This window comes from Symsagittifera roscoffensis, chromosome 10, assembly GCF_963678635.1.
Source record: "Symsagittifera roscoffensis chromosome 10, txSymRosc1.1, whole genome shotgun sequence".
Lineage (NCBI taxonomy): Eukaryota > Metazoa > Xenacoelomorpha > Acoela > Convolutidae > Symsagittifera > Symsagittifera roscoffensis.
The window spans coordinates 22,481,928-22,496,971 of NC_087071.1; the positions used below are offsets into that span (position 1 = coordinate 22,481,928).

At 33.8% G+C, this 15,044-nt stretch overlaps 1 protein-coding gene across 1 annotated transcript in view; it reads right to left on the bottom strand.

Annotated features, from left to right (window-relative positions):
* The window catches only part of LOC134855494 (uncharacterized), a 30,416-nt gene that overhangs the window by 13,979 nt on the left and 1,393 nt on the right, over positions 1-15,044 (bottom strand). The window lies entirely within an intron of this gene.

A 15,044-nucleotide genomic window follows, 5' to 3' on the forward strand; every position in this document is an offset into this window, starting at 1 on the left:
CACGAAATAATTCACAAAATCGACACTCAAGTTATAATAATCGTTATAGAAATTATTCCCAATCACCACATAGGAATAATAATAACTATAATAATTCTAATAATCGTCACAGAAGCAGTACACCTAAACATCAAAGACAAATCAATCAAGTACAAGCTAACCCAGAAACAACATCAGACCCTCCAGGTATTGATGACACAGTAACTGATACGTTACAACTCAATCAAATAAACTGTACATCATCAGATTCAGAAAGTGATACTGAAAACACTCTTGCTATCAATATGATAAAAGTCGAAAATGACTATGAATCTGTCATATATGAACAACCCTTTCCATCACATATATATGAAAATCAATCAGAATTTCTTCAAAATAATTACACTACACCCATAAATTCCACACCAACGACGCAAGAAAAAAACACTACAAATCAAACCAATAAAAATACCAAAACAAAATGCTTGAATACAAACCACATTTATCAAAATATACAAAAAGAACAACCCAAAGAAAAAATTTGGACAATACCATTTCTCTTAGAAAGCCCAAGAAATAAAGAATTTCAACCACCAGACCTTGAAATAGATTTTTTAATTGATTCAGGAGCAGAATCAAACATAATAAACATCCCCACATGGAATGAAATAAAAACTTTACACCCAAAACTAACACCTCTTGAAACCTCCAGTAAGTTAGCAACAGCACAAGGATCAACATTGATAAACTACGGAAAAATCCAATTATTTCTCCTCCCTACCAGAACAATGGAGCAAAGCAAAATTTTAAATAAGCCATTTAAACAAATATTTCATATCACTGATATTAAATATAATATCATTGGAATACCATTTATTTCGAAGTATATACCAACAATTAACATACTAAATAGTAAAATATTAATCAAAGATAAATATACAAAAACAAAAGAAACATCCTTAACATTTTTTCAAAGATTAAATAAACAACCACCATTCTTTTCAAAATTTTATCCGATATTTAACCAACAAAGAAAACACCTGAAACCACTATCAGGAAACATCTATAATTTTTCAATCAAACAAGTTCACCAATATGATAAAGAACAAAACAAACAAAAATTTTATATGTCAGATTTTGAATTCAAACCTATTCATAAATTTTTCAAAATCACAATCTCTTCAATAAAATATTTGAAAAATTCGAATTCCGATATCATTTCCTTACATGTCTATAATAATACACCTTACCAAGTAACATTACCTTTAGGACTTTTAGGATATTGTGAAACCAACGCTACAATATCACCAATACACGAAAAAGCCTATCGCGTAAATAATATACTCCAATTACTAGATATTTGCCAATCTACAATTCTTAATGAAGAATTATCTATAAATAATATAATAAGTAACGAAAACAGAAATACGGATTATTTCACAAAAACTCCATATTTCAAACCTACATTCAACATAAGTAACTACACAGCAGACCAACAGAAATTTTTAACAATGTTTAATTTCCAACATTCACAAATAACACAAGACGAATTCGAAAAATTAGCCAAACAGCTAATTAAATATTCATCAGTCTATGCAACATCAAAATTCGATGTTGGAAAAATCAGTTCATCACTACATCTCCCGTTAAAACCAGACGCAGTTTTCAAAAAACAGAGAGCAAGTAAAGTACCAATTCACTTACATGATAAAGTAAACAGATTACTCGATATTTTAGAACAGTACAATATTATATCACCAGTTAATAAAGAAGAACAACCAAAAGGCAACACATTCATCAACCCCGTTATCATTCTAGCTAAAGGAGAATCATTAAAAATCGTTCTCGACGCTAGATACCTCAATTCACTTATAGATGAATCAAAATGTAATTGGCCCATTGAACCAATACAAGTTATTTTAACAAAAATAAACGGCAAATACTTTACAACCGCCGATATGAATAGTGCATACAATCAAATGCCACTAGATGAACAATCACGACGTTTAACACAATTTGTTATCGGAAACCAACAATATGAATTCAACCGCTTATTCTATGGAATATCCATAGGACCAGCAGCATTTTCAGCTTTTATGAGCAAAATTTTTAGACCACTAATACTCAAGAAAAACGCAATCACCTATCTAGACGATGTTTTTATGCAATCACAAACAAAAGACGAAATGTTCAGTGTTTTAGAAAAATATCACCAAATACTTCAGAACGAAAATCTGAAGGCCGCCCCCGATAAATCACACTTCTTTTTGACAAGAGTTAAATTCTTAGGACATAACATAGAAAGAAAAACAATCACTCCACTGAAATCACGCATTGACGCTATTCAAAAACTTCAACCACCAACAAATAAAAAGAAAATCCAAGAATTCCTTGGAATGTTAAACTTTTTAAGTAAATATGTTTATAAAATGCAATTATATCTACGACCATTTTATAACATCCTTAGACAACAAAATAACTTTGAATGGAATACAGAACATCAAGCACGATTCGAAGAAATAAAGAAACTTTTAACTGAACAAATTTCAAATACAATTCCAGACCCTGATCAACCATTTTATGCAATGTGCGATGCTTCGAACTTTGGCATCGGCGCAGCATTATTACAATCACATAATGGTACAAACAAAATGAACCTTATATCAGCAAACTCCCGATTATTCACTCAAGCAGAGCTACGACTCTCAACCCTAATGAGAGAATGTACAGCCATAATCTATACACTTACAGAATATGAATTTCTGATACTTGGATCAAAACATCCCACAGTTTTATTCACAGACCACAAACCAATCATTTTTCTTTTCACACAAAAATCTAACCCAAACCACCGAGTTTACAGATTTCAATTAATTCTAATGAAGTTTCCAAACTTACATATAGTTTGGACTGCAGGAAAAAATCTTGCATTACCAGACACCTTAAGTCGAAATACACCACCTGAATTACTTACACGAAAAACAACAGTTGAAATACCCAAAAACATAAAATTCTACCTTGCAGAAAACGAAACATCACCTCGATTAGAATGCAAATATGCAGTAAAAACTGATATTGAACAATCACAAATAAATAATTTACAACATTTCCCACTTTATTTAGATTGTCAAAATAATCATTATGAAGTTGATCTACTTGGAACATCAACTTTCAAACCAATCCCATATTCTCAATGGATAAAAAGTAACACCCAACAAAAACGAACAAAACAACACCTACCTAAGAAAGACCATTTTCCACTAATCGAAAAAGAAGATTTAACTGATAAAATAAATTTATCAGGACCACAAACAAATGATTCAAAATACACAATAAATCAAGTTTTTGACCTTCACGACCCACTTGATACAATACCCTTATCTAAATTAGAAATCGAAAACATTTTTCTCCCCCCAACAGATACGATTACAATTTCAACACTGAAACAATATCAAAATCTTGACCCAATAATTCGACAACTGAAATCATGGCACAAATATAAAACTAAACCTATCAAAGCAGATTCAACCATTCTAGGAAACAAAACACTCCTCCGATACTTTCGCAAATTTAACAACACAACAATTAACGAAAAAACAGACCTTTTAGAGTATAACCTAAATGAATCTACAGTTCCCTGTCTCCCTATAAGTATGATTCTTATAGCTTTTAATATTTCACATACACAAAATATTAAAGGACACTCTGGATCAGAAAAAACATATTCAAATTTTATACAAAATTTTTACTTCCCAAATGCACCGATTTGGATAAAAGTACTATGCAATGATTGTATAGTATGTCAACTGAATAAACCTTACCCAAATCAAAAACAAATAGCACAAAAACAAGATTTTAAAGGACAAAGTTTGTACTTTAATCACCGTATCTCATTTGATACTAAAGGCCCAATTTCACCCTCATCAGAAGGAAACTCCTACATTATGGTAATTGTTGACGCATTTACACATTATGTAGCACTTAACCCAGTACCACATTGTAACGCTTATTACGCTTACACAACACTCTATGAACACTGGATAGCAAAATTCGGACTACCAGAAATTTTAGTTACAGACAACGGTACAGAATTCATAAATAATGAAATTATCACACTATGTCATTTATATAACATTAAACACAAACCACGTACATCTCATGCACCTTGGACAAACGGTTTAGTCGAAGGTATGAACCGCTCACTGCAAGAATATCTTAGATGTATCATCAACGGAAATGATACAAAATATACCGAATGGTCAGCAGATGTAAAATTATTTCCCTTAGCATATAATTCACAAATCACGACAACTTTAGGAATGTCACCATATGAAATGGTTTTCAACCAAAAGCCACGCAAACCAATAATGTTTACAGCAAATTCCCATAAAAACGCACAAGGTTATTGTCAACCAACTAAAGACTCAATTTGTTATAACCTACCTTTACATACACACGATGAAGATCATTTTCATCACCCACAAATTCTTAAATTAGCCTCCGGTACACACACCGAATGGATTTTAAATAGAGATAAGAAACACAATGAAATTTACCAAAAAATAACGAAAAAGTTATTACAAAGACAAAACATAAATGAAAAAATCAATTCACGTTTTACACCAGCTTCCGATTTAAAAATTGGAACATTTGTTTTAATACCTAATTTTAATACTCAAAAAGGAATTTCTAAAAAATTACAACCCCTTCGAAAAGGACCATACCAAATAATTGCAAAACCCACTGATGTCACATATAAAATTACCGACTCAAACAAAAAAGAAATCGTTCAACATCGAAACAACCTATTACCTTATTACCCAAAAGAATACGCACTCCGCGAATTAACTCAATTATATTCTTTCACAGGATTAAAAATCATTCAAAATGAACCACATCTGAAAAACACAGAACAAAATGATAACCCCACCGAAAATCAAAACACAAAACCAACCGCCACCAAAAACAATACACAAAACCATAAAGAATCTCCAAAACAAAGAAAAAATAGAAAAATGACAGAACAAATAATACCCCAAGAAGAAATAGACAAATTTGAACATAGAAAAACAACAAGACTCCGAAATCAACCACGTAAAAACTACAAAATGTTCATCCCCCAATCCAAAATATTAAAGAAAGTAGAATTTAAAAAGTAATTTTAAGATTTCATACTTCACAATCTTGAAACCCCCGTAACATTTTTCATTTCAATTTTTCAAAATAACATGCTCACAAGTACGCAATAATTCTAGTTCAAAATAGACCAATAGGATTCATCCAATCCGCCACTTTCTCTAACTCAAACTAAGATCAATTAGACGAATAATCTAGAACTCCAGGCACATCTCTAACTATAACTTTACAACCTCCAGGTCAAAAATAAGCAAATCACTCCAACTTGACAGCTAAAATAAATATCACCATAATACCGTACCCCTCCCTTATCTAATAACCCAAAGATCAACAATATTTCCCCAACTCAGACCACGAATACCCCCAAAACAAATTTGATAACTTCGCCTAAAGTAACAAAATGAAGATTTTAATTAGCCTAAAGTATAAAAATCTCACCATACCCCGGATCATTTGACAAACAAAAATAAAGAAAAAGACGACCTCCCAGTCACCATGAAAATTGCCCCCAACAGTTTTTTACGAAACTCAACCCACTTGTCAAAAAAACTAATAAATAATTCGACCACACTAGAAAATCGCCTCAAACAGCAAAAAATATTCGACCAAGAGATCATTTCTTAAATGCTTTTCTCTCAAACAGTCGCTCAAATACTTATAAATTTTAAACATTTTTTTTCAATACTTGAAGCTTTTATAATATTTCTTTTTGATCTACTTGAATCTTTTCTAATAATCTTAATCATTTTTTGTAACATTTTTTTAATTTTCTACACAATACTCGAACTATTCCTCCAACTTTCCAAAACCCTTGAATATATCCACAGGTACGATTTTAACAACTTGTCTAAATGATACGAACAATTTTCAGTAGAACTGATATTTTTTTATTGTTTGTAATTTTCATAACATTTCTATCATCCCTCATTTTGACCATATGTAAATGCATAAAGAAAGCAATCATCACATTTGCCCTAGCAACAATTTTTTTAATTATTTTTTTGGAAGAATATTATAATAAACATAAACCTTCCCACTAAAGTAACAATTCAAAAATCCATCAAAAATTGCTACCCAACAGTCACAGAATCAGTCTTCACCGACATCATCCCAAGATAACCAAACACCACCTTCAACTACTCAAAATCCTCAAACATCTACACGAATTTCTTTTCAAGACAATCCATACACTTTTGAAGAACGGCACGCTCGTTTATCTGAACCACTAGAACCAGTTCAACGACAAGCATCCCTAAGTGAACCAACATATAATCTTTACCCAACACTACCACAAGAACTAAGTAGAATACGAAACCTTAGTCAAAACCAAAACACAACAGAAATAGATAGACAAATTATACATCCTCGACGAAACAGAAATTTTCAAACTCCCCGAGTTCATTTTGATATACCTCAATCCCCATCACAAACCACTCCAGAAAACACCACTGGTATCACACCAGAAACTCCTACACTTTTTTCACAACGAAGCACTTCAAGTCTCCCCTCAGACTACTTAGGTTCAACACCAACATCTGAACAAGCACGAGAAAATCCTTTTAACCCCCCAAACCTAACATCACGACTACCATATTGGACTACACATTCATTTACACAAGGTGAACCAAATTTAGTCAATGACCCCATAGATATTTCTACGGATACAACAACATCCTCATAACTACCAGAAACATTATCACTACCATCAACACCATCAATAAGCCAATTTTCACCACCACCTTTTAACTTAAATTTTCCAAATAATCTCGACGCCAGATATCGAGAACAATCATCAATAAATATTCCTTTAAGATTAGATTGGAATACATTCACAGCACCTCCACCATTATTTGGACAACATCAAGAAAGTAACCGCCTTCATAACTGGGCACTTAATAGATTACAATATCGCCAAGATATTCACAACGATATCCGTGATCACAATATTCAAATACTCCAACAAAACAGTTTACAATTAAAATTTGAAATCACAGTTAAGTTAAATAACATTACCCAACATCCCTACCCATTAAATCCACCTAACATAACAGCTCAATCACTACCACCACCGTTTATAACTACTGAAGTAATATATAAATACGACAGATACACCAAAAACACAATTGGTTACATTACATTTTATAACCCATACTCAGGATTATCATACACATGTATATTCTAAAATTATTAATTTTTCTCCAACTCCTTTTTCTAGTAACCTCAAATCAAAACATAAACCCTTCCCCTCGTACAGGACCACAAGATTTATTAGTAACACATTACGATTGCGAAGAAAATGAACAAAAAACACTACACAAATATGCAATAAATCAAGTATCACAATGTGAAACAGAACCACAAGCTATAGAAACCACAGATATAATAGCAACACTCTATTCAAAAGCCCGAGCAACAACAGTTACAGGTTATAAATTCACAGCAACATTTTCCGAAAAGAAAGTACATTGTTCACAAGTCTCGAACGGAAACAAAAACCGACTTGACCATGAATCATTCTATCAAAGTAATATAGAACGTCTTTTACATCTCAATCCCGACGATTGTAAAAATGAATTACTTAGACTAAACATCACACAAAATAAAAACTCCCAAAGAAAGTTAGTAAATTTTCAAGTTTTTCCAGACTCTGTACATCAATCACAACTTGAAAGACACCAAGGACATATAAAACTAGACAAAAAATACCCGTATAACGGCGCACACGGACGATTAACCTATGACCTACATGATAAACATTGGATACCACACATTGGTATAAATAACCCATCAAACTGCAAAGCAGACACGAAAAATAAAGGATACCAAGAAATAATGTTTTTCGATTGGAAAATACAACTCGAAAAAATACAACTCACACGAGATTTATCTGATAATACAATGATCTATCAAGGAATCCGACTACCTTGTAAAAATGATCAAGGATATTGCGACCCTACAACGAGAACACAAGCAACAATTGTTTGGTTCCCCGAAGATACATGTACAACATTTCAAGTAGCAAAAATACACGCTCGTATGATAAAATTTCACGAAAAATATTTTATACAATCAATTCCATATGAACAAGTCCATCCATCACGCAAACTAAGTTCCGATTTTAGAAACATAGATAATATAGAAAATAAATTGACACGTTTTCAAATATATCAAGAAACAGAACTTGCATGTAAATACAGGAATCCACTTCACAGAACACAATACTCTGAAATATTAGTTGAATACGAAAAAGGATTCGACATGACCACTGGAAAAGTGAAAATCGACCCATATGCCACAGGTCATCCTCTAAACGAAGGAACATCCTATATACCAGTTAATTTTGAAAAAAGCAACGGACAACCTGGTGGACATCTAAAACCTTATGACACCAGAAGCACACGCTTACAAGAATTATCACTAATGAATACTACATATTTCGGTAATATCCACTATGATATTCATTTGGATATGAAACTAGACTATACAATTAGCCGCATTTTTCAAGAAATGTCACTCTCCGAATTAGAAACACTACACCAACTATGCGAATTAGAACGAACACAAATATTACAATCACTTGCACTAGCAGTATTAAAAATACCCTACGCAGGATACTTATTATCTGGAAATAGATCAAATTTTTTAGACTACGAAGGAAACATCTTATGGTTTTATACTTGTACTAAAAAAGTATCACCACTATACGTTTTTGAAGATAAACGATGTTATAAAAGAATCCCTATCTTTTATAAGAATAAAGTACATTTCGTGGATACACTTTCACGAAGAACCTATTTCTGGGATACCGCAGTCCCATGTGGATCAGAAAACAGCCACAATGTAGTACAACTAAACCCTGATGAAAATAAATATTATCTTCTCACTCCATATCCCACATTAATGCAATCACTCAAAAAATTTTCACCAGAAAGCATTCGCGCTATTGCTCGAAACCCAAATATAGACTTACAATCAATAGGAATCTATTCAAAATCAGATATTCAACATCACATTAGAACACAACAATTCCAAGAATTATTAACACAAATGGACACTATACAAAGACAATCAATAGACCAAAATTTACGCAAACTTGCAGAAACCGCAGGATTTGCCGATATCTACACGCAAGACTATAGCGGATATTTTAAAGACATTAAAGATTATATATATCTAAACGGCGAAAAATACCGTCCCCAAGATATATCACCAATTAACATTTTTAGCTTTGTTACACTCAAAAATGAGATCCTCGATTTTCTAGGATGGCCCTACTACATCTTAGAAAAATTGACTATTTTATACGCAATGTTTAACTTTATTGGATTTCTTTTCTCACTTTTAAAAGGAATCTACAACACATGTGCTATACACACACAAGTAAACAGACAAGCAAGTGTAGCACGCATACTATTTGCAGGATTTTTTGGAATCTTTTCTACATCTATAAACAAAATTCTTTTAGACGCACAAATAAAAGAATATAACACAAAAATAACAACACGACAAAATACATACGACGAAGAACATAACAATGTCGACACACAGCCAACGGCACCACAATTACCACCCCTACCAAATAACCATCCACTATCCCTAGTCCCACGAAATTTTCGAAATTTAGCCATCACACATAATCCAAATTTTAGACTCACCACATCGCAAAGTCCCGTCCAACATATAATAACACATCAATCACAAGATGATAATACTTATGAACAAATTATTGAACAACCCCATACCACCGCTTTTCAATCTCAAAATAATAATTTTTTTAGCCCACGATGAGCCGCCAACTTGGATCACTCCATCGATCAAATTCCCATCCAACCAACCTTCCTTCTTCAATCCCAATAATACCACTTTTTGCTTTTCCGCCACCCGATTTTCCACCTAGCAATGTAACATCAGGCATGAATTCCGACACTAACTCACAAATTTCAGTTTTATACTCCATTTCACAGCTAAATAATCCGAATATTGAAACCCCCGATGAATTTGCCGACTCAGAACCATCTCCATCCAATAATTTTCATAACCCTTCTCATTTTTCTCAACCTCCTTTTCAACCCATATTGTCAAATAACCCTGACCCAATCACTCCCACACCCTCTTATGCTTCCCAAGTTACCCCAACCTATTCCTCATACCATTCTGACCAATCATCTCCAGACACCCCCCGAATCTCCCCAGAGCTAGACAATTTTATTACCCTCCAACAACAACCCTACCACCTTAACACCCCGACCATAAACCAAATCTCCTCCACTACAAATTCATCCAATCCCCCTACACCCTCTTCAAATTATACTGAATCATTAGCACCATCATCCACATCAACTGAATCCTCACTCAACACTAATAGAGCTTACCGCACTTTTAAAAGAAAGTTCCCCAACCATCCTTTCCCAGCAAAACCAGGAACAGCCCGTGAATACATCAACCACCCCCAGCATACTAACACCAAAGAATTTTTAGCCATCACCTTACCCTCATTCCCACAATACACCTTAAACACCCCCCACGACACTAACGAAACACGCAACTTCGTAGATGAATACGTTTTAATGCCCACTCTCTCTTGGACCTCATATTATCATTTCACTAACCCTCTTTGCTTACCTTTATCTAACACTCACATCGATATAGAACGAAATACGGACATGCTATATCGACTCACTACACCACTAACACCAAGACAATTTACTTACGTAGGATATAAAAAATCACTAAAAATACACACTGCACCTAGAGCTAATGAATATACACTAGAATACTACGATCACAACATCATCAGAGCTAACCAAGATCAATTCTTAGACGACGATCGCTTCGCTAATCCACAAATCACCGAGAAATTTTTCATCAAGACACCATATGTATTTACACTAAACATTTTCGACCGAAAGTTTGATCACATTATTTCAGAAGCACTAACAAACACACAAGCATACGAAAGTTTTAAAGAACGCTTCCAAATCTTTTCACTAACCTTTCATTTCCTTGCACCACACGAAAGAGATTTACACTGCTCACACGATATTATGTTGCGCACTAAACAAACACATACATACAGTTACTATCGTTTCATCCAAAATCACTTTGACCTCCACACACCCTCTAGACAACCACACCATCGTTTCCAATTCATCAATTCAAAATACACTTCACCGTATTTCCTAAATTTCACATATTGTATTAAAGACACTAACCTCCATGGTATTCTTCGTAATTATGACCCCATAACCCAAATGTATATTTTCTGCCCCATCACCAAGACCTTCAACGCCGAAGAATCCCGACCCTTCCTTATCCCGCACGAGTTTGTACAGCCTATAGAGATCCCAATTTTAGAATTCATCCACAACACTAAATTTAACCACAAATTATATAACTTAATCCAAAACACACCTTATGAGTTTGCAGTAGGCACTGAAGAACTAACCACTATTAAGGCACTTCAATTGCTTTGGCCACTGCTTCAAACTAAAAATATCATCCGCATCTTAGCTAAACTACTAACAACTTCAGAACTAATTCACGATATCTTCCCCCACGGTTTTTTCCCCGACGACTAACAGGTAAGTATGAATTCAATGAATATTACTAACTAATTAAAATATTAAAAAACTCACCATACTTTATTCATGTTTTCTTTAGATTTTTAGCCTTCATCCGACGATCACCTACAAAAACCACAAAAGACAAATAAAAATCGCAAATTTCATCAAACAGATTTCAAAAATTCTATTAATCTCTTACACTTATAAATTTATAAATTTAATACCAATGCAGTAAATTCATTTCTAAAATTTTCCCCCACAAGCAGTAAATCTAATTATGATGAAAATTTGTATCTTAATATTCCCCCATGACTAGCAGTAAATTTCTAAATTCTATGTAGTAAATTAAATAAATGCAAATGCAGTACTAACCTTTTGATATTTTCATTCATTCGCACAGAAATTCTATCCACACTCGCACAGCTCGCCCACGAAGAATTGTTTAAAATAATGAATTTCAGTTTCAAGTTTTCACACTCAACAACTCTAACATATAATAACATGTTTCAAACTTTCCTTTAACCCGGTTGGAAAGGAATCATATACTAAACAAAACTAACCAACGCAGCTTACTAAATACCACAAATCATAGAATAACAGCATGACTAAGAAAAGGAAACCAACGGTACCCAAACCGGATTAACCCAGTTTAAAACTGGATAATTTATTCTTTTGAAGACTATTACAAAGTCTTAGAAAGAAATAATAAAACACAAAAAAGTCGAAAGACAAACCCATACCACAAACAATTTGCTTTTTAGAAAAAGTACATAACCAACAAGACATAAGTAAAACCACAACAAACCCAACATAAAACGTTGTCACATAACAGGACCCCTCACAAACATCGCATGAAATTATACTCCCACACCTGGCCTAACCCACCAGGAAAGGACGTCCTGAGCATGCTCTATAGCCGGCCTAACCCACCGCGCTACATCCACGCTTTGTGACCACACCTTTATTTTTAATAAGAGCTACTCAAGGGTGAGTAACTCTTCAAAATAACCGAACTAAAACAAAAAGCTTTTGTGAAAACAACTAACTAAAATCATAATTAAAAAATACTAAACTAATAAAAGTTTTATAAAATGTAAAATCACATGATGCAATATATAGATCAGAATACAACACCAAAGACGAACATCAAAAGACAAGACGACCCCACTACACTCGAGAGAGAATGACCAACTACAATCGATATGCCGCTCACAATCACAACTCAAAGGATTTAGAGTACGACTTGACTTCGCAGAAAAGGACTTCATTGAACTAGACCAATGACCACCTCGATGTTCAAGTATACGTACAGATCCGAGTAACCAGGCATCCCCTCCACGCACAATCTCCACGCCATTCCCAAGCTAGATCAAACACAAAAGAAGTTCTCTCCGAAGAACAGAAAAACCTGACATAGCCAACCATTCTGAAATCAGAATTGATGCTGTTGCAGAGACTCAGTCGTTGTCACAAGAAGAAGCGGAAGAAAATTATGATGTTCGCCAAATACCAACGTCCATCATCCATCCTTGAACTACAGAAGAACTGTTCTAAAAAACTCTGTAAAACCCGGATGGGTGGAACCTGATCTAAACTACATTTTATGATTGGATAAATTAAATGTTTTACCAATGTAAAGTATTTAATATTAACCAATCATGATCCATCTAACTAACAACCCACTTATTTGTAAGTGCTGAAGTTACTTGTAATTTCAGCACCAGAGAGATTTGAATTTAACTTAGAAATTAGTTGGACTCTCCCGAGCACTTCAGCAGCCGCAATAAACCAGTATACCCTAGATCTATTGAGCCTAGCAGAGACTAGTTAAACAACCTGAGACTAGATAGTATAAGAGTAAGATTAGGATCGGTATTAGACTAAGAAGTTGCACGAATCTATCCGGCCGAAAATAAGATAGCGTGACGAGCAGACGGTGTACCCTATCCGAAATTACTCTATGAGTTACACTTCGGTCCTAACTCATTTGGTCCCCAAACTTGAACTAATACAGATGAGTGGACAGCTATCCAGTAAGTTTAGGCTTCAAAATTCATGACTTTTAATTTTTAGAAAAATTGAAACTTAATTATCAACTGTACTAAACCAAGGAGTTTCCAAACAATCAGCACAACACAGTCTGGAATTTTTGAAGTTTCTCTATTACAACATACATTTTAAACCAATAATTGATTCCGTGCGATGCCAATCTTTCTTAATTGAGAGTAAGTTTCCCATTTTAGGTTGGGTTTTGTCCCATTGCAGGCTTTTAATATTTCCTTTCAATATGTCCCCTGAAGTTTTTTCTGAGTTGGAACCAAAGAAGACATTGCTTCAATTGACATTTCACTATTATATTATTTTGACCACCTCGCAGAAAAAAGTTTTAATGCTGTCAAACTCTTCACTAATCTTCACTAATGCTTTGGATCAACAAGCTGAAATTTAGGACAATTTAGATCCGAGTTAACAATAGCGCTACGGTTTAAAAACAGATGCAACTGGTTGCAATGTTATAGGAATACCCGGATCGAGGTGCTCACTTTAAGTTTCGATTTTCAAAGTCGAGCAAATGTCAGTGCTCGACCGAAAAAGAATAGTCGAGACAGGGGTTTGGGTACAAATTACCCCGAAACATACATCGACCACAGTCAAGGACAGACGAAACATACCTCGGACATGGTCGAAAAACACCGATTGTCCCACGGTAGTTCGGAATCAACATGAAAATTTTCGTTCAATCATCAACACAGTTTTTTTAACAATTTCGATTCAAATTGCAAACCAGTGTTCCAAAAGATGAAAAGAATAGCTCAAAAAATAGTTCATCTCTACAAAACGTTTAATTTTCAAATAACTCTAATAACTTCATTCCGATTTAAAAAAGCCTCATAAGATGTTACACGAAAAGCATATATTATAAGGTTTAAATTTGAATAACTGATATTGTTTGGCAGTCAAAATATACATATATGCAGTCGAGCTTGGTGGAAACATGTTTTGCTTGTGTCGAGCACTGTCGAGCTTTTTTTTTGTGGTCAAACACGGTCGAAACAAACCGAAATTTGACTGATTCGATCGAAACATTCCAGTTTCTAGTTGCGACGGTCGAAACAAAAAGTGAGCACTTAGACTCGGGTAGATGCGCGGATATAAAAGAAACTGTTAATCATACAATTTTCTTGTAATTCCACATGTACAGAAAATTGCAAGAAAAGTCTATGATTAGTTTTTTTTTCAAATATGGTAAATGAAAGACAACCATTTTATAATTAACCAAAAAAAGTGATTTTTTTAAAAAAAAATTATAATATCAAAATTTTTGGCATGTGTTCGTAACTGAACACAAAAACCAAGGTTTACTCA